The sequence below is a fragment of the Schistocerca americana genome, chromosome 1 (genome assembly GCF_021461395.2).
Source record: "Schistocerca americana isolate TAMUIC-IGC-003095 chromosome 1, iqSchAmer2.1, whole genome shotgun sequence".
Taxonomy (NCBI): Eukaryota; Metazoa; Arthropoda; class Insecta; order Orthoptera; family Acrididae; genus Schistocerca; species Schistocerca americana.
Window position 1 is genome coordinate 1,220,332,058 of NC_060119.1, and position 25,547 is coordinate 1,220,357,604.

Below are 25,547 nucleotides of genomic sequence, written 5' to 3' on the forward strand. Positions count from 1 at the left end.
CTGCTTTGGTTTTAGAAGGACTGACTATGAGTTTCCATAAGACAAACTACAAGGTGTGTCTGAAAAGGTCGGCGAATGCATCTCAGAAAATATAGGAAAAACTGTTACGAACAAAGTACCTATATCGACGTTGAAAGTAATTACCATTAGCTAATTCATACTTCTAACAATCAAACGCGAATAAGGGGCTAATCAGGAAAATGCGACACATAGTCTATTGGAGAACGTTGGATCTGATTGTACGGAGTCTGTTGTTCACTTACAGATCTCGTGCTATAAATGCGTGCCTATTTTCTCGTTGGTGTTTCAAGGCTTGATGTAGTAGTGTTCACAGTGTTTTCGCAACATTATCGAGCAGTATATTTGTTGAGACAATACGTTCGCGGTTAGCTAAGTCGGGGGACTTTTGAAACACAGTACAAAGTTTTGCTTGTATTAATCGATACGAATAGCTGGGCACTTGAATAATCACTTTCCCGTTTGGTCAGCCAGTATCAATAATTTTTCATCACATATTTTTCCTCTTTGCTTAAACGTTGCACATATAAAATCACTGCGTTAGGTGTTTGACACACGAATGTTGTGTGCGTCATGGTGGCTATAATTATGATTTCAATAAAATTTCATATTTTTTCTGTAAATCTGAACATTTCAGGTTACTCTTTACAGTAACTGTTACTGATATCGAATGAAACGACATGCTTACTGTTACCATTCCCTTTATATCTATATCCATAACGCATTTCGAAGGTTTAAATCTCCATCGTCAAGTTAATTTACGTGTGTTGGTATGGTATATGTACGTTTTGTGTTACGATTTCGGGATAATTTGTTACTGTTTAGTGGAGAAACAAATGCACTATTTCAGAACATCCTTTTGGTGAGGTTTTCGACTGAACATTTAACGCCTATCTAAATGTGAAAGCAAAACAAGTGAAATAGAATACCTCCAGTGGTCAGATGCTCCTTTCTCTAGCTTAACATATCAAATATAAACTGTCATGCTGTGTAAACAAAGATTGTGTATCGGAACTTTTAGTTGCAAAGAACATATAGCGAAAGAGAAACATTATCTCGAAATAGTAAATATTACAAGAACATTATTATTCTAAAATGAGATTTAAAGGTTTGAGGAGATCTTTGCTTAAATATTTCAAGGGGTATACAAATAAATTTTTTCAAACTCATATATCTTTAATTTCATGTTAGTTTATACTTTATTCAGTTACATAAACAGGTGATATGTTGCATACTTTAAGTACAATAATTATGTTGGCAAAAATGGTAAAATTATGGATAAATAACTATTCTGACTGGGATTTAGAGATAGGGATGAAATGATGAAGGCAGAGAGAGAGATGTGCAGATACGAGATGAAAGGAATGACTGTAGGAGAGGAAACTGTACCAGTGCAAGGATTTCTTAAGATTTTATCTGTTATGTGTAATGACTAACAGAATATATGGTATAGCTGTCTGCATACTTTTGAATCATTAAGGAATTATTTACTCCAACATGTACTTTGTCGCTACACGTAACAGATATAATCTTAAGAACCCCCAGCACTGGCAAAGTTTGCTCTCCTACAATCTCTCCTTTCACCCTATATCTGAATCTCTCTCTCTCCCCACCTCTCTCTCTCTCTCTCTCTCTCTCTCTCTCTCTCTGTCTCCACCCTTCCATCCCTACCTCTGACACCCAGCCAAAATTGTTATTTAGGTATAATTTCATCACTTTTGGTAACGCAATTATTCTACTTAAAGTTTGAAACATGTCACCTGTTGATATAAATGAGTATAAAACGAGTATGAAACCCAATCTACATAAAATCGACGAAAAAGGATTTGTATACCCCTTGAAAGATTTAAACAAAGATCTCTACAATCCTTTAAATCATTCCAAAAGAGTAGTACTGTTGTGCGAGATAATGTTTCCTTTTTCCTAAATGTTCTTCACACCTAGTAGTTTTCAGGCATCATCTTTTTGTTTACAAAATATGTTAGTTTACACGTGATGTGTTACGGTAGATAAAGTAGCCTGTGACCCCTGAAGGTATTCTACTTGAATTGTTTATTATCAGCTTTAGATATACTTCTAGTTCTTAGTAAAAAGCCTCCCCAAAACCATGTTCAGAAATAGTGTTTTTTTCCTCCACTAGGCAGTGCCACAAGTTAGTCCAAAATCCTAACGCAACACACACGTATATCTCATACTGACGCAAGCCAATCCACCTGATGAAAGGTTGAAACCTTCGGAAATCGTTGTGAATATAAATAAGCAGTAAGCCTGGTTTATTAGATATTTTTTCTGTTCAAAGGTTCTAAGGTTGCTACGTCCTTAAAATTCTGATATCTTTATCACCGAGTAGCACCTTGTAATCAGTATCGAGCTATCTCATATGATGTTCATTGTACCTTCGGCAGAGATACCAGTTTTATTAAACTATCACTGCACTCAACATATCAATTTGTAATTGTAATGTCTCTTATCGTCAAAGTTTTACCGGACATATACAGGGTTCATCGTAATTAATGGCATAAACGCATTCAGTTGAAAGCATACGATACTAGAACCAAAAAGTCTCAGTAAACACAGGGTCGAAAATGCATACCTTAAGAGCTACATGCAATTTTTCATCTTCTGTATTGTGAAACAAATCTCTTCTACTGCAAGTTCTTTGCTTTCCATATTTTGGGAGGTGGTAGTATGGACCAAAATAAGAAAAAAAAAGTCGAGAAAACGTGTGCTCTAAAAGGCATACCTTAAAAGTTACGAGCACAGCTCTTAAGTATGCATTTTCGACCTCATCTTTACTGAGCCTTTTTTGCTTCCAGTATCGTGTACTTTCAACTGTATATATATATATATATATATATATATATATATATATCAGTGTCTATCATAATTAATGGCGTAAACGCATATATATATATATATATATATATATATATATATATATATATATATATGTGTGTGTGTGTGTGTGTGTGTGTGTGTGTGTGTGTGTGTGTGTGTGTGTGTAGGTTAGGGCATGTACTCTTAGGAAGATTGTGCATTCATAGAATTCAGTCAAGTGTATATGTATGTCCATTATTATTGAGTTAGAACAGGTAACTGACTTTTATTCTTCACTTACAACCATTCCTTTATAAGAATGGCGTTGACATATTATTCATGTGTCTCAACTACGTTCATGAAAGGGTGTTTTAGTGTGATTCAGCTAAAGTCAGAGCCATAAATATTTATAGAGGGTTATACTAAATGATGGACGCATTTTCAAAACTTCGTATTTATTCAAGTACAAATACAAAATGAACAAGCTTTGTACCAATGGAAAGACGAAGTTTCAAAGCTTTTTATAATGTTTGATATCAATTTATGAAATTTAATAATTTGTAATTAATTACTTTTTAATAACTATTTAATCTGAGAAATGTATAAATCTTATAAATGTTCAGTGTGGCCACCGTTGAATGCACAGCGAACATCGACGCGGTAGCCAAACTCACCCTATACACGCGAAATCGTACCTGTTGTTACTATCGCAGTGATCGAGTTCCGTAGATCGCTCACAGTGGTTGGTAGACGCGGGACGTAAACAGCTTCCTTGACATACCCCCATAAGAAATAGTCGCAGGGTGTGAGATCAGGAGATCTCGGTGGCCAGAAGTGCAGAAGTCCCGGCGACCCATCCAGTACTAAGAAACGGAGTCATTCAAACGCCTCGTACATCATGATGGTAATGGGGCGGAGCTCCATTCTGTTGGAAAGTGAAGTCCTGGGAATCTTCCATAACTTGAGGGAACAGCCATTGTTCCATCATGTATGTACAGTTATTTATGCAAAGAAAAGTGGTCCATATAACCTTTGTATGGGATACGGCAAGGAACACGTTGATTTTCGGTGAATCTGTTTCGTGTTGCAATGGTGAATGTGAATTTTCCAAACCTGATATGCGAACATTGTGTCTGTTGAGTTTCCCACTGAGGTGTAACGTCGTTTCATCGCTAAGAATTACACGCTGTAGAAATGCATCCTCCATCTTTGATAGCACATAACCACAAAATGCGCGACGCTTCTGTTTGTCATTGGGGTTGAGAGCCTGCACGAGTTGTAATCGGTAGGGCTTGTACACTAAACTCGTCTCAGAACTTTCCATACAGTTGGTTGAGGTATTCCAAGTTCTCGACTGGCTCTATTGGTAGACTTACTGGGACTGCGCACAAAACTTTCTTGGATCTGAAGGACAGCATCCAATGACATACGCGGTCTGCCTGTGCTTTTTCTTTTGCACACACTCCCACTCTGTTTAAACTGCTTAAACCAACGGTTAATGCCTTTGCGAGCTGGTGGCTGAATACTGAATTTCGTACGAAATGTCGGCGGCACTACAATTTGCGACTCACTTTTCGCGAATTCAAGAACGCAGAAAACCTTGTGCTCCACAGTCGCCATATCACTCACAACTGACAGTGAAACGGAATGACAGCCCTACTGCCGCACGAACTCTACCGGCCGCTTCTGAAAGCTTCACCGCCGCCCGCAAAAATCTTTGAAATTTCCTCTTTTCGTTCGTATAAAGGTTGTTCAGTTTGTATTTGTACTTGAATGCATACGAATTTTTGAAAATAGGTCCACCATTCAAAAATAAATTCTGTACAGTGTGTTTAAAGAATAATAACCATTTCCCTGTGGTGCTGATTTTTTATTGTTAGATTGTTGTTCGCGGCGTTGACCCTGGGAAACGTTGACTAGTAATGCATCATCTGCCCGCTCTACACATATCCTTTGTCCGTGGTGGTAGGTGACGGCTACTTAATCCACCACGATGCTCACGCAAGAGCAGAGGGTAGCGTTATAGGATGCCTACTTCACGGTGAAATCACACAAGCGATTCGATGAGTTGTTCCACGTGTAGTCCCCAGATGTCCCTGTTGGATGGAAAACAACATTTTATGACGCTGTGAAACGTTTTCGTGAAACGGGAAGCGTTAATGGAAGGTCTCGAAGCCGTCAGGCTGATGTGTCAACATCGGAATTTGTGGAGTGTCTCCGCAGTGTCTGCTGCGATCTCCCGATAAACCACTTCGTCTGTTGTCTCAGCAGCTTGGAGCATTTTGTTCATTTTGCCACACAGCCACTAAACGTTGCGGCATATTGGACTAATTCAAGAACTGCGTACCTTGGTTTCAGGAAAGCGCGTTCGTCAATTGGCAATATTTTAAGAAATTAATTCTTAATAAAGTCAAAAATAAGCAAAGCAACACGCTTTTGTGTAATGAAGAATGGTTCCGTATAAAAGGATATGACAGCAGCCAGAGCACTCGAATTTCGGCTGCCAATAACCCTCACACACTGCAAGAGACAAAACATCACACACGAAACAATGGAGTGTGGCGTGCCGTATCGAGGCAGTGAATTGCTGGACGAATATTTTTTAACACAACTGTTGCTTCAGGTTTTTATACAGACATCATGAATCACTTTATTGCCGTACTTGAAGTTAATTAACGATACTGTTGGTTTCATCAAGGCGGTGAAAAGTATCACACGTCCAATGAAACGACGACGATGCTGCTCGAGATCTTCAATGGTCGATTAATCTCTAAAAGTCTGTGGCTCACACACCACGGGACCTGTCGTCCCCAGATTTCTTCTTGTGGGGCCATCTCAAGGATAATATGTTCTAGAGTAATCAGAGAACGCGGTAGTTAGGTTTTGTTTGAGTAAACGTACTTGAATGTAGTCCAACTGATAAAAACAGAACGTAGGAGATTGCTTACAAGTTGACGCGAATATTTCACATTCCTTCGCCAGTTTAGGTATTGCTTAATCTGCGATAATTACACTGTCTAACTAGCATAACTTAAATACTACGAAAAATTTTTCATACTACACAGCTACATCGTACATGACTGCATTAGACATATTAACATTCCTGTAGTTTGTACTACATCAGTTGGATGTAAGTCACATCTGTCTGTAGGTCATCAACGTGCTGTTGTAAGAACATTTCACGAAAAATACAAAGTGTTTAACAAAGAATGATCCAAGTTCATAAGAATACATCTTTTACATAAATTAAAATAGAAATTTGAGGCAAATTTCAGCGTATGCAGGTAAACTACCTTGACGAAAATTATAAACAAACCACCTAGGACGAAAATTGTAAGTTGTCAAATCATGTGGTTCCATGGTGCAGCACGCTCTCTCGCTCGTTCGTTACTAAATGTGTGTCGTGTTCAGATAGCATGTAGAAACTCGGTAATGTTTGAAACACGGCTGTCACCGTTAAACACGCCAGACAGACTAATAAAGAATGGTCACCTCAGGGGCGACAAGACGCGAAGAGTACGATGGAATTCGTGCAACACTGTTAATTGTACTTTACATGTTAAACGAGGACACGATGGTGACCAGAGATTTTCCTTTACGTAAAGAACCAATGCCTTTAACCGGCTGGTGCCACCGCCGAATGCTCAGAGCTGAAAGAGGTGCTGTGGTGTGCTCTCGACGAAAGTTACGCCACACACCTGTAACTGAATTGGGTACTGGCGACAACATGAAACGGCAAATTACGGCTTGTGCCGAGGTAAAGTTTTGGTTTCGAGGTATAAGCTAACATTCACTCCAAGTTTCTGTCTTCATTCGTGTAGAAGACTTGTAAAATCGTATTAATACTTCAGAAGCATAACGTACAACACAAAAATTGTACAAAATGGAATGCCAGGTGCAACAGTTTTACAAGTTTCGGATCAAAAGAGTGAAATGAAATGAAATGACGCTTGGCGAAAGCCTCCTGCGGGTAGACCTGATTGCCCAGTGCAGGTCTTTTGAGGTGACGCCACTTCAGCGACTTGAGCGTCGATGAGGATGAAATAATGATGAGCAATACTACACAAACACTCCATCCCTGACCGGAGAAAACCTCCAACTCAGCCAGGAATCGAACCTGCGCCCCCGGAAAAAAAAGCCGGCGTGCTGTCCACTCAGCTACTGTGGCGGACTAGGATCAAAAGAGTAAAAGGCTGTATGTTAGTAGTTCACTGATAACTGGACAGTGAGAGTAGGTGCGAGACATCGACACCATTGGTTGTAAACAAAAATAAAGCCATCACTTAACAAAACGGCTCTGAGCACTATGGGACCAACTGCTGTGGTCATCAGTCCCCTAGAACTTAGAACTACTTAAACCTAACTAACCTAAGGACATCACACACATCCATGCCCGAGGCAGGATTCGAACCTGCGACCGTAGCAGTCGCACGGTTCCGGACTGCGCGCCTAGAACCGCGAGACCACCGCAGCCGGCATCACTTAACATTTCCCGGCTGAGATGCCGTGGTCCATACATAAGACTCCCCCCTGACGTTTCGCCTTTGACTACGGAAGGCATCCTCCGAGGACAATCGGCGAACAGCAACAAGAGCACTTTTCTTTTGTTTTTCCTTTATTGTTATTTTAATACCTGAACAATCAGGTAGGCTGTCAGCGGCATCCTACGCAGTTAATCAGCCATAGTGTTGACAATAACAGTACACAGAATGGAGAATTAGAAAGAACATAGTGAAGGGCAAAAAATAGTGGTCGCAGATACACAAAAAACACGGAGCCGTTCACACTCGACGATAACGACACTGAAAACACGTTGACACGGCGCACATAACACTGATGAATTCGACAGCACAAGTGAATGTAGAAGCGTGACGGCGAACATTAAAAACACAAAACGACATCACACACACGAGACACTGATGGCGATGATCTCTGGCATGCGAAAGTCCACGTAGTGTGTGGGAGTCCGGGGACCTGCCAAGAGGGGTAGAAGGGTGAGGGGGGGTAGAGATGGGAGAACAAAGGTGCCAATGGCTGAGGAGATGGGAGGAGTAGTAGAGCGACAGGGGAGGGGAGGCCTGGGGGAGGAGTGGGGAGAAAGGGAGGAGGGAGGGAGGGTGCCCAAAGGAACAGACACAGAATGAGGGAGGGAGGATCAAAGTTGGTAGGAGGGGTAGATGGAGGGAAGGAGGACATCATCAGGGAAGGGGAGCTGGCGGAAGCGACCTTGGGAGAGGGTAAGGAGGGTGGAGAGATGGAGACCGGGTGGGACGTGGGAATACAGGTGCGGCAGCCGGCTGGGGTGGGAGAGGATGGGGGAGACAAGCGGATGAGGAGGATCGAGTTTGCGGGAGGTGTACAGGTTCCGTATCCTTTCAAGGAAAAGGAGGAGGTGGGGAAAGGGGATGAGATCCTACAGGATCCGCGTGGCAAAGGGGAACAGATGTGATAGGCAAGGCGGAGAGCATGGCGTTCAAGGATTTTAAGGGATTTATAAAAGGTAGGGGGGGTGCGGAGATCCAGGGCGGATGGGCGTAACAAAGGATAGGGCGGATGAGGGATTTATTGGTGTGGAAGATGGTGGAGGGGTCCAGACCCCACGTACGGCCGGAAAGGAGCTTGAGGAGATGGAGTCGGGAGCATGCCTTGGCTTGGATTGTCCGGAGATGGGGAGTCCAGGAGAGGCGACGGTCAAGGGTGAAACGAGAGCACTAGTGAGCACCGCATATAAAAGCCATCCAGAGGCATTCGCTGTCAATCACGTGACGTCGGCTGTGCTGTGATCTCTGATATTGCCAACTTTCTCAGTTGAAACTAATCGATTGTCACGCTGTTGCTGCAATGTTGACATCCATATCTTATTCGACGGTCGTCTCACTAAACATCATTTCATGATCACGTTCCTGAAACACATGTCCCACTACAGCCGATTTATCAATATGCTCGAGGCGGCAGTTCCTTTTATGTTCACCCAGACAGGTGTTGACGCTCCTTTTTGTTGTGCCTATATAGACCTTTCCACAACTGCACGGAAAGGATCGACACCAACCCTTAGCATTCACCAGTAAGGTCACGCATCGTACTGCAAAAATTTTAAGCAAGTACGATGTGGAAACTGTTTTCAGACCCACTACGAAAATAAAAGAATGTTTAAAATCCGCAAAAGATAAACGACATCCTCTAGCTACACCAAGTGTCTATAAAATTCCGTGCAGTTGTGGAAAGGTCTACATAGGCACAACAAAAAGGAGCGTCAACACCCGTCTGGGTGAACATGAAAGGAACTGCCGCCTCGGGCATACTGATAAATCGGCTGTAGCGGAACATGTGTTTCAGGAAGGTGATCATGAAATAAAGTTTAGTGAGACGACCGTCATAGCAAAGACGTCGCATTATTATGCGCGAATGTACAGAGAGGCCATTGAGATTGCCAAACACTGCAATAATTTTAATAGAAAAGATGAAGCCATTAAGCTGGATAAGATATGGATGTCAACATTGCAGCAACAGCATGACAATCGATTAGTTTCAACTGAGAAAGTTGGCAATATCAGAGATCATAGCACAGCCGACGTCACGTGATTGACAGCAGCTCCCTCTGGATGGCCTATACATACGGTGCTCACTAGCGCTCTCGTTGCAGTTCGTCGATTTTCCTCGGAGGATGCCTTCCCTATTCGAAGGCGAAACGTCAGGTGGGAGTCTTATGTATGGACCACGGCATCTCAGCACGGAAATGTTAAGTGATGACAACTCCTTCCGTGAAAGACTTCATTCTATGAAAAATAAGGCCATCTCGAAGCTGACCATGCTCTTTTAAAAGATGCCTGTTGTGAGGAATTCATACGTTTTCAGCGGTTGTAAGTAATATACTTTTAGTGTTCTGGGACAAAGATGAGTGAGCTCGCTGCACTACAGGTGAGCAGGATCCTAGACTCTTTGTTTAAGCTTATCTCTGATTGGCTTGGTTGCCAGTCAGTTGTGCATCGTTGGGCTATTCTTATTTGAGGCATAATAGTGAGCAATTGAATTCTTGGAGATTTGATATGTGTGACTGTGAGATAAATTATCTACAATAGTTTATTTTGGAGATAAATGTGTCATGTGACTAGGGGCTCCTGTCGGGTAGACAGTTCGCCCGGTGCAAGTCTTTCGATTTGACTCAACTTCGACGACTTGCGCGTCGAATTTTGGACATGAAAACTCGTTTGTAAACATATTTTATTGGTTCTACTGACGCAGAGGACATTTTTGGAGGAATTATTTAAGGTAAACCAATGCTTGTACAAGACTGAAATGTTTGTTAGAACTATTAAGTGAAGGAAATCTTTGTCTGTTAGATAACTAACACTGTCCGTGATTATTTTTTAATTTGGCATCTTAGTTTCCATTATCTCACAAATAACGCAACTGCTTGCAACGTCTGCAGCTCTTCTACTGAGAGAATTTTTAGTGTCTTTTGTGTCGTACAGCCTTTAGTGACAAGAATCAGAGTTTAATTGCTCAAGAACGGCTTTCCATATAGTAAAACCCTCCACTAGCGTTCTCAGTAAAGTTTTGCATATTCTGTCGTGTATGGTATGCACCCAACGCCACACAAAGCCACAGAATGCTTCTGACAAGCAAAAAATAAATTTTGTAGTGAATAGCTTTCTTTCCTTTAGCTGCTGCATCCGCTTATTTCTTTCAAGAAAGTCAGTACACCAGACACAAACCCACATGCTAAGCACGAGGTGAATTACTTTTATTTCAGGACAGATTTCGGTTTGCATTCGTATAAAAAACAGTTCGCAGCCAGAATTACGAGGTGTTGTGCTAAGCAAGCAGATCTACAGTGGCAGTTTAGGTAATCTCAGACACTTATTTTTCTTCTGAGTAGAGCAATATTTTATTTTTGTGGACATTTCATGTCATAAATAGCGATTGATGTCACATAACTTTCATAATGAACTTCATTTTCAGTTAAATACTTATCACCGAGTACATAATTAGTTATTATCGGCATTCAATTACATTAGTTTCCATTATTTAAAATTCAGTATTTAAAGTTTTGTTTCACGATACTGTGGGATACGGAGGTACTAAGGAATTACGAGATACGTTTGAAGTTCTCTAACGCTATAGATACAGCAATAAGGAATAGCGCAGTGGGCAATACAGTTGAAGAGGAATGGACATCTCTAAAAAGGGCCATCACAGATGTTGGGAAGGAAAACATAGGTACAAAGAAGGTAGCTGCGAAGAAACCATGGGTAACAGAAGAAATACTTCAGTTGATTGATGAAAGGAGGAAGTACAAACATGTTCCGGGAAAATCAGGAATACAGAAATACAAGTCGCTGAGGAATGAAATAAATAGGAAGTGCAGGGAAGCTAAGACGAAATGGCTGCAGGAAAAATGTGAAGACATCGAAAAAGATATGATTGTCGGAAGGACAGACTCAGCATATAGGAAAGTCAAAACAACCTTTGGTGACATTAAAAGCAACGGTGGTAACATTAAGAGTGCAACGGGAATTCCACTGTTAAATGCAGAGGAGAGAGCATATAGGTGGAAAGAATACATTGAAAGCCTCCATGAGGGTGAAGATTTGTCTGATGTGATAGAAGAAGAAACAGGAGTCGATTTAGAAGAGATAGGGGATCCAGTATTAGAATCGCAATTTAAAAGAGCTTTGGAGGACTTGCGGTCAAATGAGGCGGAAGGGATAGATAACATTCCATCAGAATTTCTAAAATCATCGGGGGATGTGGCAACAAAACGACTATTCACGTTGGTGTGTAGAATATATGAGTCTGGCGATCTACCATCTGACTTTCGGAAAAGCATCATCCACACAATTCCGAAGACGGCAAGAGCTGACAAGTGCGAGAATTATCGCACAATCAGCTTAACAGCTCATGCATCGAAGCTGCTTACGAGAATAATATACAGAAGAATGGAAAAGAAAATTGAGAATGCGCTAGGTGACGACCAGTTTGGCTTTAGGAAAAGTAAAGGGACGAGAGAGGCAATTCTGACGTTACCGCTAATAATGGAAGCAAGGCTAAAGAAAAATCAAGACACTTTCATAGGATTTGTCGACCTGGAAAAAGCGTTTGACAATATAAAATGGTGCAAGCTGTTCGAGATACTGAAAAAAGTAGGGGTGAGCTATAGGGAGAGACGGGTCATATACAATATGTACAACAACCAAGAGGGAATAATATGAGTGGACGATCAAGAACGAAGTGCTCGTATTAAGAAGGGTGTAAGACAAGGCTGTAGCCTTTCGCCCCTACTCTTCAATCTGTACATCGAGGAAGCAGTGGTGGAAATAAAAGAAAGGTTCAGGAATGGAATAAAAATACAAGGTGAAAGGATATCAATGATACGATTTGCTGATGACATTGCTATCCTGAGTGAAAGTGAAGAAGAATTAAATGATCTGCTGAACGGAATGAACAGTCTAATGACTATGTAAGTAGGCTGTTTATGTTTTCTTATTGGCAATGTTACGTAGCGCTCTGTGTGAGAATCACTGGCTGTGCTGTGTGCAGTCTGTGGCTAGTTTGCGTTGTTGTCTGCCATTGTAGTGTGGGGCAGCGGCAGCTGGATGTGAACAGCGCGTAGCGTTACGCAGTTGGAGGTGAGCCGCCAGCAGTGGTGGATGTGTGGAGAGAGATGGTGGAGATTTGAAATTTGTAAGACTGGATGCTATATCTATTATGACTATTAAGGTAAATACATTGTTTGTTCTCTATTAAAATCTTTCATTTGCTAACTATGCCCATCAGTAGTTAGTGCCTTCAATAGTTTGAATCTTTTATTTAGCTGTCAGTAGTGGCGCTCGCTGTATTGCAGTAGTTCGAGTAATGAAGATTTTTGTGAGGTAAGTGATTTGTGAAACGTATAGGTTAATGTTAGTCAGGGCCATTCTTTTGTAGGGATTTTTGAAAGTCAGATTGCGTTGCGCTAAAAATATTTTGTCAGTTTAAGCACAGTCATGTACAATTGTTCATAAGGGGACGTTTCATATCTCGACCCTTAGCCGAGGATACCTCACTGGAATCCTCTGATTTTTTTCTTGTAGTTTGTGTAATTAGTGTAGGTATTGTTTATTGCTAGCGCGTAATTGTAGAGAGAATCTCCTTTGTAGTTGCAGTCTACACCACCGGTATGAAACCACTGGCAGAGTAATAGTTACGGAGAAAGATCGCATTTCCGTAGTAATGACAATCACAGAGACAATCAGAGAAACAGACAATATGGGAACCAAAACAATTATTATCAAGGGAGGCAGAATAACTTCAGACGCAACAGTTAGGTGCACAGTTACGATTCAGGGAGAAATTCTCCACCACGTGACGGACAAGGAAGAAACTACGGAATCTACCGACATGACGACAGACGATATATTCGTAACGACAGACATGAATTGCATCAGAACTGGCGGGATTCAAACAGGGCAGGGCCTTCTCGTCAGAGTGAATTTGTAGAAGTTAGGTCTCCTAATCCCTATAACGGCGCGCGCCAGCAAAGAGACAGACAATGACTCGCACAGCAGGCAGCCGCGTGCGCCCGCTGGCTACGAGAAAAATAACATAAGACGCTAGCCTTGAGAAAAATTTTAGCATTCTTTACCGATGTATACCACATGATAATTGCGTTGAAGTTGAAACTCTGCGTACTAGGAAGAGTAAAGGTTTACACCACATTTCACATGTAAAACCGTTTATTGAAAGATAATCTGCTTTTTAACTTTGTCTTTGCCATAAAATTTTTCACTTCACATTTCTAGTATGCTTTGTCAGACTTAGTATCTGTTAACATGCAACAGTGTTTGAAGTTAAATATCCAGTCAAGAACCAAGAGAACTTATTTCAACAGAAATTATGAATGCATTGTTATAGTGAACAGACGACACAATGTTTTTATTTGTACATTCTTGCTTGTTAGTTGCACGATTACGTAACGACTATAAGGCTCACATACTTAGAACATTTACCAGTACTGCTAATGAGATTTTAATGCAACATTTTGGTTTACTTGAAAATACATTCTGGATTTAAAGTACTTTCTGTGAGATACCAGATGACACAGTGGTTAGTTTATGTGACAGCTACACGATTTTATCACGACGATACTAATGAGTGACAATTTACAATGTTGCTTTTGCGGTGTTTCTGCTTTATACCTGCACAGTTTTTCTGTATTATTCTGGAAAGTAAAACATGGTTTAGTAGTAACTTTTGTGGTATAGCTACAATGAGACAGCCTTTTCCGTAGCACAACAATACGTTACAACACAGTAATTTCTTCATCACAACAATAAGCGTAATAACTGAGATATCTATACGCAAAGCATTTCACTTTTGTTTATCATGAGGTAAGTACATTGGCCTCTGCAGAACTTAGCTTTCGGAGGACGATAACTACGACACTTCCACAGAGATTATCTTACAGCAAGACGCACATTTAGCGCTACAGGACACGTATTTGAGTGATTAATTTCGCACTTAAAACATGCATTTTTTAAGATATTTGAAGTACAATGATACAAGGGTTTTCCGTTATATATTTCATTCCATTGCTGTAATCTGTAACACCTGAGGATATAATTACATTAATCCTCAGGGGGGTACACGCCTACTTTGTGTACCATGTGTTTGGCAAGCATAAGGAGCCCTAGCTAATTTGGTTTTTGCTTATACAACTTTACACATCGGTACCATATTTCTCTAACACACAAATTACACAGCTATCTGATCATTTAACTGAGAGATAAACATTTTTTTTACTACGTCAGTGACAGATGTTTACGCAATTACACAGCTGGATAACTTCACACTTATGAAACTGTATTTGTCTGTACTTTGTAAACTGTTCATATTTTTTCGGAACCATTGTGATACTATGAGAGCTTTGAATGATGTTTTTGGTATGGGATTATGATTTTTAAAGTGCGTTTGAGGCAGATGACACTTTTGACATGAACAGAGAATTTTTTTAGGTTTTGAAATTATTGGAGGAAGCTACGACGATTTTAAGAGTTGACTGAGGTGTTATGATGTTATTATTACGATGATGTGTTTTATGCGGTTGCGGTATGTTTATGATCAATAAGCTGATCCTATATGAGTTATTTGAGTATGCTACATATTTCTTATGATGAAATATTGAAGAAGTGTCGACGATAAGGTAAGGAATAATGAGTAGTGGTTAGGGACTCTGGTTTGTGAAAAATGTTGTAGGAAACCAAGAAACGTACTTTAAGAGTTATGAAATGTATATAAATGCGTAAATGTATTACAATGCCGACGAAAATTTTTTGGACACTCTTATATCAATAGGATTTTGTTTCTACAGATTTGTAACGCATATTCTTGACCTGTGAAATATTTTTATATGAGACTGTCACTGTGGCTGAAACTGCCGTCGTAAATATTTCAGCAAGAAAGGTAAGTGACCTTGGCGTAATGCGTTTTGGCCGCCCAGCTGAGAGGTAGATGTCTGACAAAAGAAAGCCATTAAGTGCAAAAAAAAAAAAAGAGGCCATTATCCTCGCTATTGACATTCCTTTGTGGAAAGCATCGCAAATACGACACGATCGAACTTGAAAACATATGATTACACTGTGGACCTCTTAATTTATGATATTTACTGAAAGGAATTGATGAGAAACATTTTATGTCTATTGTCTTGTTAGTTGAAAGATTGTTTACTGCATTATGAAATGCCATATGGCTAATGAATGATGTTTCATGCCGTCCTTTGTACATATTTGCTCATTTTCTTTAATATCTAGTTTCTAGCTTCTCTGCAGCATTGGTTAAAATAAAATTTAATATATGTACTAATATGGTTATTTTATGCCTACAGATCCAGTCAATAAGAAATTTATGATCTACTTCCAAGAAAACGAGGGCTCATAGATAGACATTTCCCTTCACAGGAATTGCATAAACAATTTCTTTGCGATTTGGTAACTTATCTGCTAGTGTAAGTTCTCATGATGCATCACTCTAGTATTAAGATGTGACATAGGTATTAGACATGGCCATTTTTGGTGTACTATTTTTTCTGCTTGAGCTATGTCATGTTTAGGTATAAGTTATTTCATTTTCTGCTATTGTCTGCCAGGCATAGTGCTACTAAATTTCACTATACATTACTCTGTTAAGCCAGTTTTACTACTGATTTATTTTTTTTGCTTGTTGCACATTGCCTTATATTAGTTGTAATATTGCAATTGCTCTGCTAATTTATTTTACTGCTGATTGTTTTGACAGTTTCCATTTTTTTCATTGCTGTTTGCATTAATTGTTTTGTGCTGCTGCATTGCCTCGTCCCTTAGTTTAGCATCTGAGCTCAGTAGATTTAAGTTAGCTTAAGAGGGGGTAGACTATATAAGAAACTGACTATGAAGAATAGGTAAAGAATGCATTGCGAAGTTATATGAAAAAGATTTGGGCCAAAATGAGTATTGTACAATCAGAAATAATTACTTTGAAAGAAATATGTGAACATGTAAATACAGAAAGCATGCTTTGATAGGATTTTTTTGGTGGAAACAAATGTTGAAATAAGATGAAAGATCTATGGAATGAAGTTTTGGGTTGGACTGCAGTACCAAATGTTACACTGAAAACGAACGCTGTCCTTTCCTTTTGTGTTATCCCACTATGTGTGTGTGTACCCTTGTGTATTTGTTTTCTTCCAGTCTCTGTGTAGTTTCATAGAATTTTTTCTTCTTCTAATACTAAGCTACATTCACTATGATGAGGAATACTGTTATCCTCAAATATAATTTGCATTAATAATATGTTATTTTCTTTGTAAAGATGTTTAGACATTATTTATTCTGTTTTGTTTTAATGCTCATGTGTGAAGTTGATGTTTCGAAAGTTATTCTGATCTTTCATATGTTTACTTATGTCATAATTCCTGTAACACTGATGTATAGGTATATTTTTATTCTTTTGTAAAGCCCATATTACTACAAATGTTATCTGTACTATTATGTTCTTTAATGATGTATTTTGTACCTTTGTTATTGTATTCTTATGTTATAAAATTGTAATTGACACTGGTTCATCAAATTAAGTAACTTGTAAGTTACATTTCACTGCACACGTTTCTGTTGGTCATAGTATGTGGATAATATGTGAGAAGTAGGGACTGATAGTGTTTGCACGTGTGTTAATAATTCAGCAAGGGGGATAACAGCATTGCTGGTTCTAAGGACAATTCCAAACACTTTGTGAGTGCACAAGTGGTGGTTATGGACTTGCTATATTATCTGCAAGACTCTTCAATGGTGATTGTGTACCTGCACAGTCACAACAGATGGCTGCTGGCCATCTCTACAAGGACTACAGTGGGTCTACACCTTTGGTGATCCACCAATACCATTATTTCTACAAGGACTACAGTGGGTCTACACCTTTGATGATTCATCAGTACCATTATTTCTACAAGGACTGTAGTGGGTCTGCACCCCTGCTGGCCCACTAATACTGTAATCTCTACCAGGATCACAGTGGGTCTACTCTGTGATGACCTACCTACCAATATTCTTCAAAACATCGAATGACTCTGCTGTGGGTTTGCTCTGTTGTGGCCCATTATCTGTCAGCATGTCAAGAATCAGCACTGTCTTTCTGTTGCAAGCACAACACTACTTCCTCAAGACTGCATGGAAATCCACTACTTCCGTGTGCATTTTCTTTTACTGCTCAGACTTTGAGAAAAACACTGCTATTTTACTGTGATGAACGATTAGGACTGTCTTTATGGACTGTGAGAAAGTTTAGCTTTTGACCAACATTGTATCAATAAGTGTGTGCATTTGCTATCTTTGTTATTGTAATTATGAAAAATTTTATCAAATCATTATTGGCCACTGCCCAAAACAATTTGTAAAATTTTTTTGTGGGGAGCATGGGGCTATGTAAGTAGACTGTTTATGTTTTCTTATTGGCAATGTTACGTAGCGCTCTGTGTGAGAATCACTGGCTGTGCTGTGTGCAGTCTGTGGCTAGTTTGCATTGTTGTCTGCCATTGTAGTGTGGGGCAGCGGCAGCTGGATGTGAACAGCACGTAGCGTTGTGCAGTTGGAGGTGAGCCGCCAGCAGTGGTGGATATGGGGAGAGAGATGGCGGAGATTTGAAATTTGTAAGACTGGATGCTATATCTATTATGATTATTAAGGTAAATACATTGTTTGTTCTCTATTAAAATCTTTCATTTGCTAACTATGCCCATCAGTAGTTAGTGCCTTCCGTAATTTGAATCTTTTATTTAGCTGGCAGTAGAGGCGCTCGCTGTATTGCAGTAGTTCGAGTAATGAAGATTTTTGTGAGGTAAGTGATTTGTGAAACGTATAGGTTAATGTTAGTCGGGGCCATTCTTTTGTAGGGATTTTTGAAAGTCAGATTGCGTTGCGTTAAAAATATTGTATGTCAGTTTAAGCACAGTCATGTACAATTGTTCATAAGGGAACGTTTCAACTACACAGTATGGTTTGAGAGTAAATCGGAGAAAGACGAAGGTAATGAGAAGTAGTAAAAACGAGAACAGCGAGAAACTTAACATCAGGATTGATTGTCAAGAAGTCAGTGAAGTTAAGGAATTCTGCTACCTAGGCAGTAAAATAACCAATGACGGACAGAGCAAGGAGGACATCAAAAGCAGACTCGCTATGGCAAAAAAGGCATTTCTGGCCAAGAGAAGTCTACTAATATCAAATACCGCCCTTAATTTGAGGAAGATATTTCCGAGGATGTACGTCTGGAGTACAGTATTGTATGGTAGTGAAACATGGACTGTGGGAAAACCGGAAGAGAAGAGAATCGAAGCATTTGAGATGTGGTGCTATAGACGAATGTTGAAAATTAGGTGGACTGATAAGGTAAGGAATGAGGAGGTTCTACACAGAATCGGAGAGGAAAGGAATATGTGGAAAACACTGATAAGGAGAAGGGACAGTATGATAGGGCATCTGCTAAGACATGAGAGAATGACTTCCATGGTACTAGAGGGAGCTGTAGAGGGCAAAAACTGTAGAGGAAGACAGAGATTGGAATACGTCAAGCAAATAATTGAGGATGTAGGTTGCAAGCGCTACTCTGAGATGAAGAGGTTAGCACAGGAAAGGAATTCGTGGCGGGCCGCATCAAACCAGTCAGTAGACTGATGACAAAAAAAAAAAAAAAAAAACAAAAAAAACTGTTCACATGTGCAACACACGGCCAATCAAAAGTCAGTATGACTCAGCAGCTGAATACGATATCTGAAGGACACGTTACACGAGGGGAAAGATTTTGAAAAAAAAAGAATATTAAGTATATTCATTCATAGACAAATTTTTTATAGAAAGCTTACACTCGGCGGCGAGTTCTCAGGGCGGCCTTGGAGTCGCAATACCGTGAAAAACGCCATCTTCCAGCTAACCCGTGGTCAAGGAGCAGCCTCCAGCTGGCACAAAACTGTATAATTTTTCCAGTAAGCCAGTATAATTTCTCAATTAAGTCATTATGCTTAATATGAAGGCAAAGCAACAGTGTACGAAGTAATAACAACTCAAAATACACTTAATCGTTGTCCAAAAATAGAGTACATGCAGAGTTCCACAGCTGAAAGAAGCCTCATAGTCTATACGTTTTGGAGTAGTGCAGACAACTTGTAACCTCCCCCCTCACTTATCGACCTTAATGACAGTGAAAAATGAAACCGCGTGTACCTAATGGAAATTTGGGAAAAGCAATCGTCACCGAAGTTAATCTGTCGGTAAAGAGGGAGGAAAGGGTTACATCTAAATGAAAGGAAAAATGCAAATGAAACTGGTGGAAATTAATTTTGAAAAGGGGTAAAGTTAATAAAGAAAGTAAATGTGCGGCCGTTACGTTAACAATTAACTAGCGGTAATTAGATATTTGAGATTTGGGGGAAATCACGGTCGCCAGTCCTAAGGACAATTACTATAGTAACTGAAAAAGAAAGGTTATTACACATATAATTAACACTAGAAGCGTGGCAACTGGAGGTTGACACGTGTAGTGTGAAAACTGAAAGTTTGTCAGAAGTAATAAATTTCGCTACACTCTGACTTAATTTAGCAAAAGAATTAATAAAACCGGAAAATCGAAAGTTAATTTAGTGACTGAAGTTAATAGTGAGCTTTCTTTCTGACACATCGAAATCCAGTAAAATACGGTTAGTCTTGGACTACCTCAACAATCATTTCAAAAGCAACTTGACTCTACGCAATTTAGAAACGAGAGATTTAACTTTGAACTTGAATTAAATGATTCTGAACAATTAACAATAGTAAAATGTAGTACGTACCAAGCTGAGCTGCAGTCACAGGTAACTAAAATACGGTAACAAAACTCGCACTCTTAATTTGTGCTTGTGCAATCTAAATATTGTAGCCAGCTGAACTTTGAAATTAAAGCAGTGAAATGGAATTATGCTGGCGTTTGAATTTCAACGACACTCGGGTTCATTTCGGAAAAGGAAGGGACCCTGCTTGGCAGTGCAATTGGGACAATGAGCAACAAAGGTTCATGCTAAGTTGCTGTAATTTTGCGAGGCAAATGGAACAATTTGAAAAGCTGAGGTCTGCCATACAGTTCTGAAACTTTACGTGCTTTTAGTCTTCCTTGTTGGTTGATTGAAGGTTTGAAGCCGTCGATCGAGGAGGTGGCGACAGTCACTCATTGTCGGCCGTCGCTGTTGCAGAAGCTGGATGTTGGCGCGCCTTCTTCTCGACACGGTCACCAGGCGAAACGGGCTCTTGATGTGCGCCAGCTAATGCTCCCCGTCCGCGACACCATGTCAGAAACTATCATCGCGAGTCGAGCGCAATTACATGCTGCCAAACCCCGAAAGCGCGGCAACTCGCGGGAGCATCACACAACACACCTGCTCCACTCGCTACTCCAGCCAGACTCTCTCTGCCCGCGCTCCACGCGGCAGAGTTAACACTACCAAAGATCCTACACACTTTGATTCTTCACACGACCTATCGATGTAATCGTTCGATAGCAGTTTTCCCTAGGCAAGACCCAGCGTAAAAATACAAATAATATTTACGAAACAAACCAATTATACATCGACATAAGTGCATAAATATATATATATCCAAACAGTAAAGCAATTACAATATATAAAGAGACAGAAATGTCATATCTTGAGGTAACAAAACAAGGAAAAAATAATAGTACAATAGATGGAAATAGGAGGATATGCATTTCCGGCGTTACACGTGCCCCACATTGTCTGAGGATGTTCGTGTAACGTAAACAGACTCAGAAAATGTCCCAAAAAAGAAACAGCGGAAATGCATACGCTCAAAACATCAACAAAATTTAGCATTCGTCTAATTAAGCATAAATCAATTTTTAGACCATAATAATTGAGTGGAGACACTCCTAATCTTATTCCACTCTGTCATCTTGCACAAAATAAAACAGGTTGACAACATATTAAAATTCATAGAAAACATAGAAAATGGTTTAGCTATTCTAAAATTGTCAAAATTCCTAACAGTATCAAGAAATGGAACACTATTTACAAAATTAATCAGAGTACATGGTCATAAAAACAGGTAGATCAAAATACGCAAATTAATAATTAATTACATAGAATACACATTTTTACATAACCCTTTCATAATTAATATTCTCGTCATGGGAGTCCATTAAACGCTAAACAAGAAAATAACACACATCAGATCGAAAAAAAACATAAATATTGACAGTAGAGTTCTTTCAGCTGTCCAGGAAGAAAAACAATTCCGCCTAACGTACTCGCAAGTACAAAGAATACCGACAGCGGCCCAAGAGCCGACAGCGGCACCGCCTCGCCAGTATTGTTGCGCCCGCCTGTGCGGCACGCTTGATCTCACTCGCCTCGCATTTCCAGAACGTCCGTTTCACTGAATTCTTTCGGAAAAATTCACTCCCGAGTAATCTCAAGGAGTCCATAAACACTATCACAGTGGATAACTCAACACTGTCCATCATCACACGCATGTACTAGCCTGAAACTTAAAACAGCGTCTAAGTACATCGGCAATGACTAGTAAATCACATATTTATGAAATCTTACAGCTATTTACAAAACCATATTTACATTCCTTAATCTACTGTGACTCAGCTGAAAACTTAAACTAGCAGCTTGGATTTTTCAGTTGATTAGATTATGATTAAATTGATTAAAATTAAATTGATTAATCAAAATTAATTACTTATTAATTACAACTTCTTTAATGACCTTGGTCAGTCAAAAGCATGGCAATCTAGCAAATCGTTAAATCTTACACTCTATATTTACATATTGTACAAATTACCCATTGTGTGGTATTAATCGATCCTAGGTTGGTACAATTTCAAGTCTACAATAGCTTTCCAGAGCTTGGATACTCTAAGCAATAAGCATTTGTGTGAGGTATACCAATGACTTTATATGGTCCATTATAAACAAACTTAAATTTAGAGATTTCATTGTCTATCTCGCTCGATTTCTCATGAGCTTTTACAAGTACTAAGTCTCCGATTGCAAACTTAGCAAAACGCACTTTAGCGTCATTACGACGTATGCGAGCATCGGCTTTTAGCTTCATTACTTCTCGCAAACGATCGTTTTTCACACCAATACTAATGTCAATCCGTGGAGGGAATTTGATTATCTCTTCCAATTCACTTTCTACACTTTTGTCAATGCCAAAATTCCTCATGTTACGGCAGTTCAAACTCATTCCTACGTCAATGTCATCCGGCCAGTTAACAATCTGCATAGGCTGGTATTGCCTATGCACACCGTCTCCTGCCTCGTCAAAACCAACTACCATTGTTTTATCTAGTGACATACATGTCAAAGTTTTCCTTTCGCAGTTAATCACTGCACGGTACTTTAATAGCAAATCTAACCCGATAATTACTTCCGTAGTTAAGTCTGGCACGACGACAAACTCTTGTTCAAATCGTGCCCCACATATCTCGAAGTGGACAAAAATCTGTTTTGTGACCGGTTTACTGGCCTTCCCAGTAGCACCGATAATTTTCACTCCTGTTACCGGCATAACTACGATGCCAGGTCTGTCTTTCAGTAACTCAAATATTTTCCCAGATACAGCACTCAATTCTGCACCGGTGTCAATCATCACGTTTAGTTTTAGGTCGTGCATATTAACAGACACTACTATCTGTCTACACTTGTCCTCGATTGTTTCTTTATTTTCCCACAGTAAATCCTCGTCTATATCCAGGTCATTCCAGAAAAAACCATCCGGCTTTGATCCTAAATCCGGTTTATCTGGCGGCTTTTTCAGCCTCTGTTCACATACAGTTTTAATTTCAACACGTTTGTCCTGAGGCTTAGTCTGTAGCTTCGCCTCCAATACCGAAACCTTTTCCTGTAACTCGTCAACTAGTGAGTGCTGCTTTGCTATCAATTCACTAATTGTCACCTTCGTTGATTCCTCTTTAATCAGATTGATCTCATCTGCCAATCTACCTGGAGACATGTGCCCAGTAGTATCTGCAATTACTTCCTCTAGATCTGCGCAACCCACACTGTTATCTTCTGACCGTATAATGTCAGCTCTAACCTCATACACGCTGTAATCTACGTGCTTTTCTACCAATCGTGTCCGGCTATCACCAAAATTTTCGTAATCTTTCTCCTTAATACTCTCGCAATGTTTAAACTGGATGTTCGCGTCGGATGGGTCGGCTACTTCTACCACTACAACTTTCGGTAAAGTCTGTCGGTTAGGGCCAGAACGTTCCGTTACTACTTCAACATTCAACTCCTGCGGGACGAAACACGACGCATCTTGCTCGTGCTCCCCCTTAACATCAACTATTTCTAGTAAAGTCTGCCGGTTAGGGCCAGAACTTTCCATCACTTCACAATCACTATCTTCCTGCGGGACGAGACGCGGCAAATCCTGCCCGCGCTCCCCATAAACACTTCTCCCGTACAAGCCCCTATAATCTCTTAGTTCGTCGTATAAGCGACCGAACTGCCTTAACCAGACCTCATCCCTCTCTGCATCCCCTCGCTCGATGACGGACGTTTTATCCGACATCTGATCTTCTTTCAACACTTGCGAATCATTCTTAAACTCAATCTCCAGTTCCGCTGTGGGTATTACAGCTGCCACTTTATAGTCGATTTCCGGAACACTACTTAAATTGTTCTCACTGACAGTGAATGTATTTTCTACTGCCGTGTATACAGTTGATCTACTACTTGTGGACGCACACCTTTCTCCTAACACTGGCACACTCTCCCGCCGTTGATTAGACCATACGGAATTTTCATAACGACGACACCTGGGTTTTCTCCTGTTATTGGGCCGCCAAAATTTCTCCACGCCCGGTCGGCCCCTCACCGGCGCGGCTATTAGTTTCCCTGTCTCGTCCCAGCAGATACGCTCTCCGGATGCTGCTGAGGCGGCTTATCACACCCTCTGACGTTATTACTATTGCGCGAAGCCCGTATCACGCTAGTATGATACTGGTTTCCGTTATTCCTGTTATTATTTGCATTGTACCGATTGTTATTACGGTCCGAACCATTATTGTTATTGCTGCCATGGTTGCGGTATGCATTATTCCCATGGTTGTCGTTGTTGTGGTTGCTGTCGTACCCGTTGTTGTTACCACGGCCTCTACCACTGTCGCGATTATTGCGCCAATTGTCCTCGTCCTCCACTCTTTCCAGGAAATCATTTATTGTCCTGTAATTGCTTCCTACGTGGCGTTTTGTATCATCTGGAAGCTTTTTGTAGAGTTCCCAGACTATTTCGGATTCCGTGCGGCGGTCACGCAAATATTCCAACTTGCGGATCCAGCCCTCACAAAACTCCTTCATCGAACCGCGCGAATTCGCATCGAAAGGCCTCGATACGACAAATTCGCGCCAGACACTTTGCTGTTTCTGCTCTGACCAGTATTCAGCCAGAAACAAATTTTTAAACTCGTCAAAAGTCAGGTTCGTAATGTTGAGGTTTAAGCCCCAACGCTTGGCATCACCAGCCAACACATCAATAACCGCATTAACTTTTCTCTCATTAGTCCATGATCTGGGTAAAACTCTTTCACAATTTTTAATGAAGTCCGTCGGGTGTATACCGCCTTTTTTCAAGGGGTCGAACCGCTCCTCTTTCGTCAACAACTCCGAACTATGTGCACAGATTGGCACATAGCTCTGTTTTTCGTCAAGTTTCCTTTCTAATTCCGACACCCTCGTAATCACTTGGCAAGTGGTTGTCGCAAGCGTTTCCACTTCCCTCTTTTTCTCTTCGCAGGTATTAGCCTGCTTCGTCACTTTGGTATCTACTTCGGATACTAAAGCCTTTAAAGTTTCCACCTTCTGATGATCCTCTTTTCTCACTAATCGAATTTGTTCCGTCACCTTATTCTCGATGATCGGAGCAACTGCGTCTCCTACACTTTTCTCGATTCTGCTAATTTCGGAATCAAAGCGAGTATTTATGCTCGCAATTTCCGCCTGAACACCTATCATTTCCTGTTTAAGATTACCGATTTCGGTATTAATTACAACAATATCTTCTTTGATTTTATCAACTTTTGTGTTAACAACTCCAACATTGTTGATAACAACGTTAATAGCTTTGTTCTGATTGTCTAGCATCCGTTCAAATTTTTCAGACTGAGCTTCTTGCTTGGCAGCCTGAGCTTCTTGTTTGGCAGCC

General features: G+C 40.3%; 1 protein-coding gene across 1 annotated transcript in view; it reads right to left on the reverse strand.

The window, feature by feature from the left end:
• LOC124552876 (lachesin-like) overlaps positions 1-25,547 on the reverse strand; it is a 333,701-nt gene that overhangs the window by 204,043 nt on the left and 104,111 nt on the right. The gene's annotated exons all lie outside the window — the stretch shown is intronic.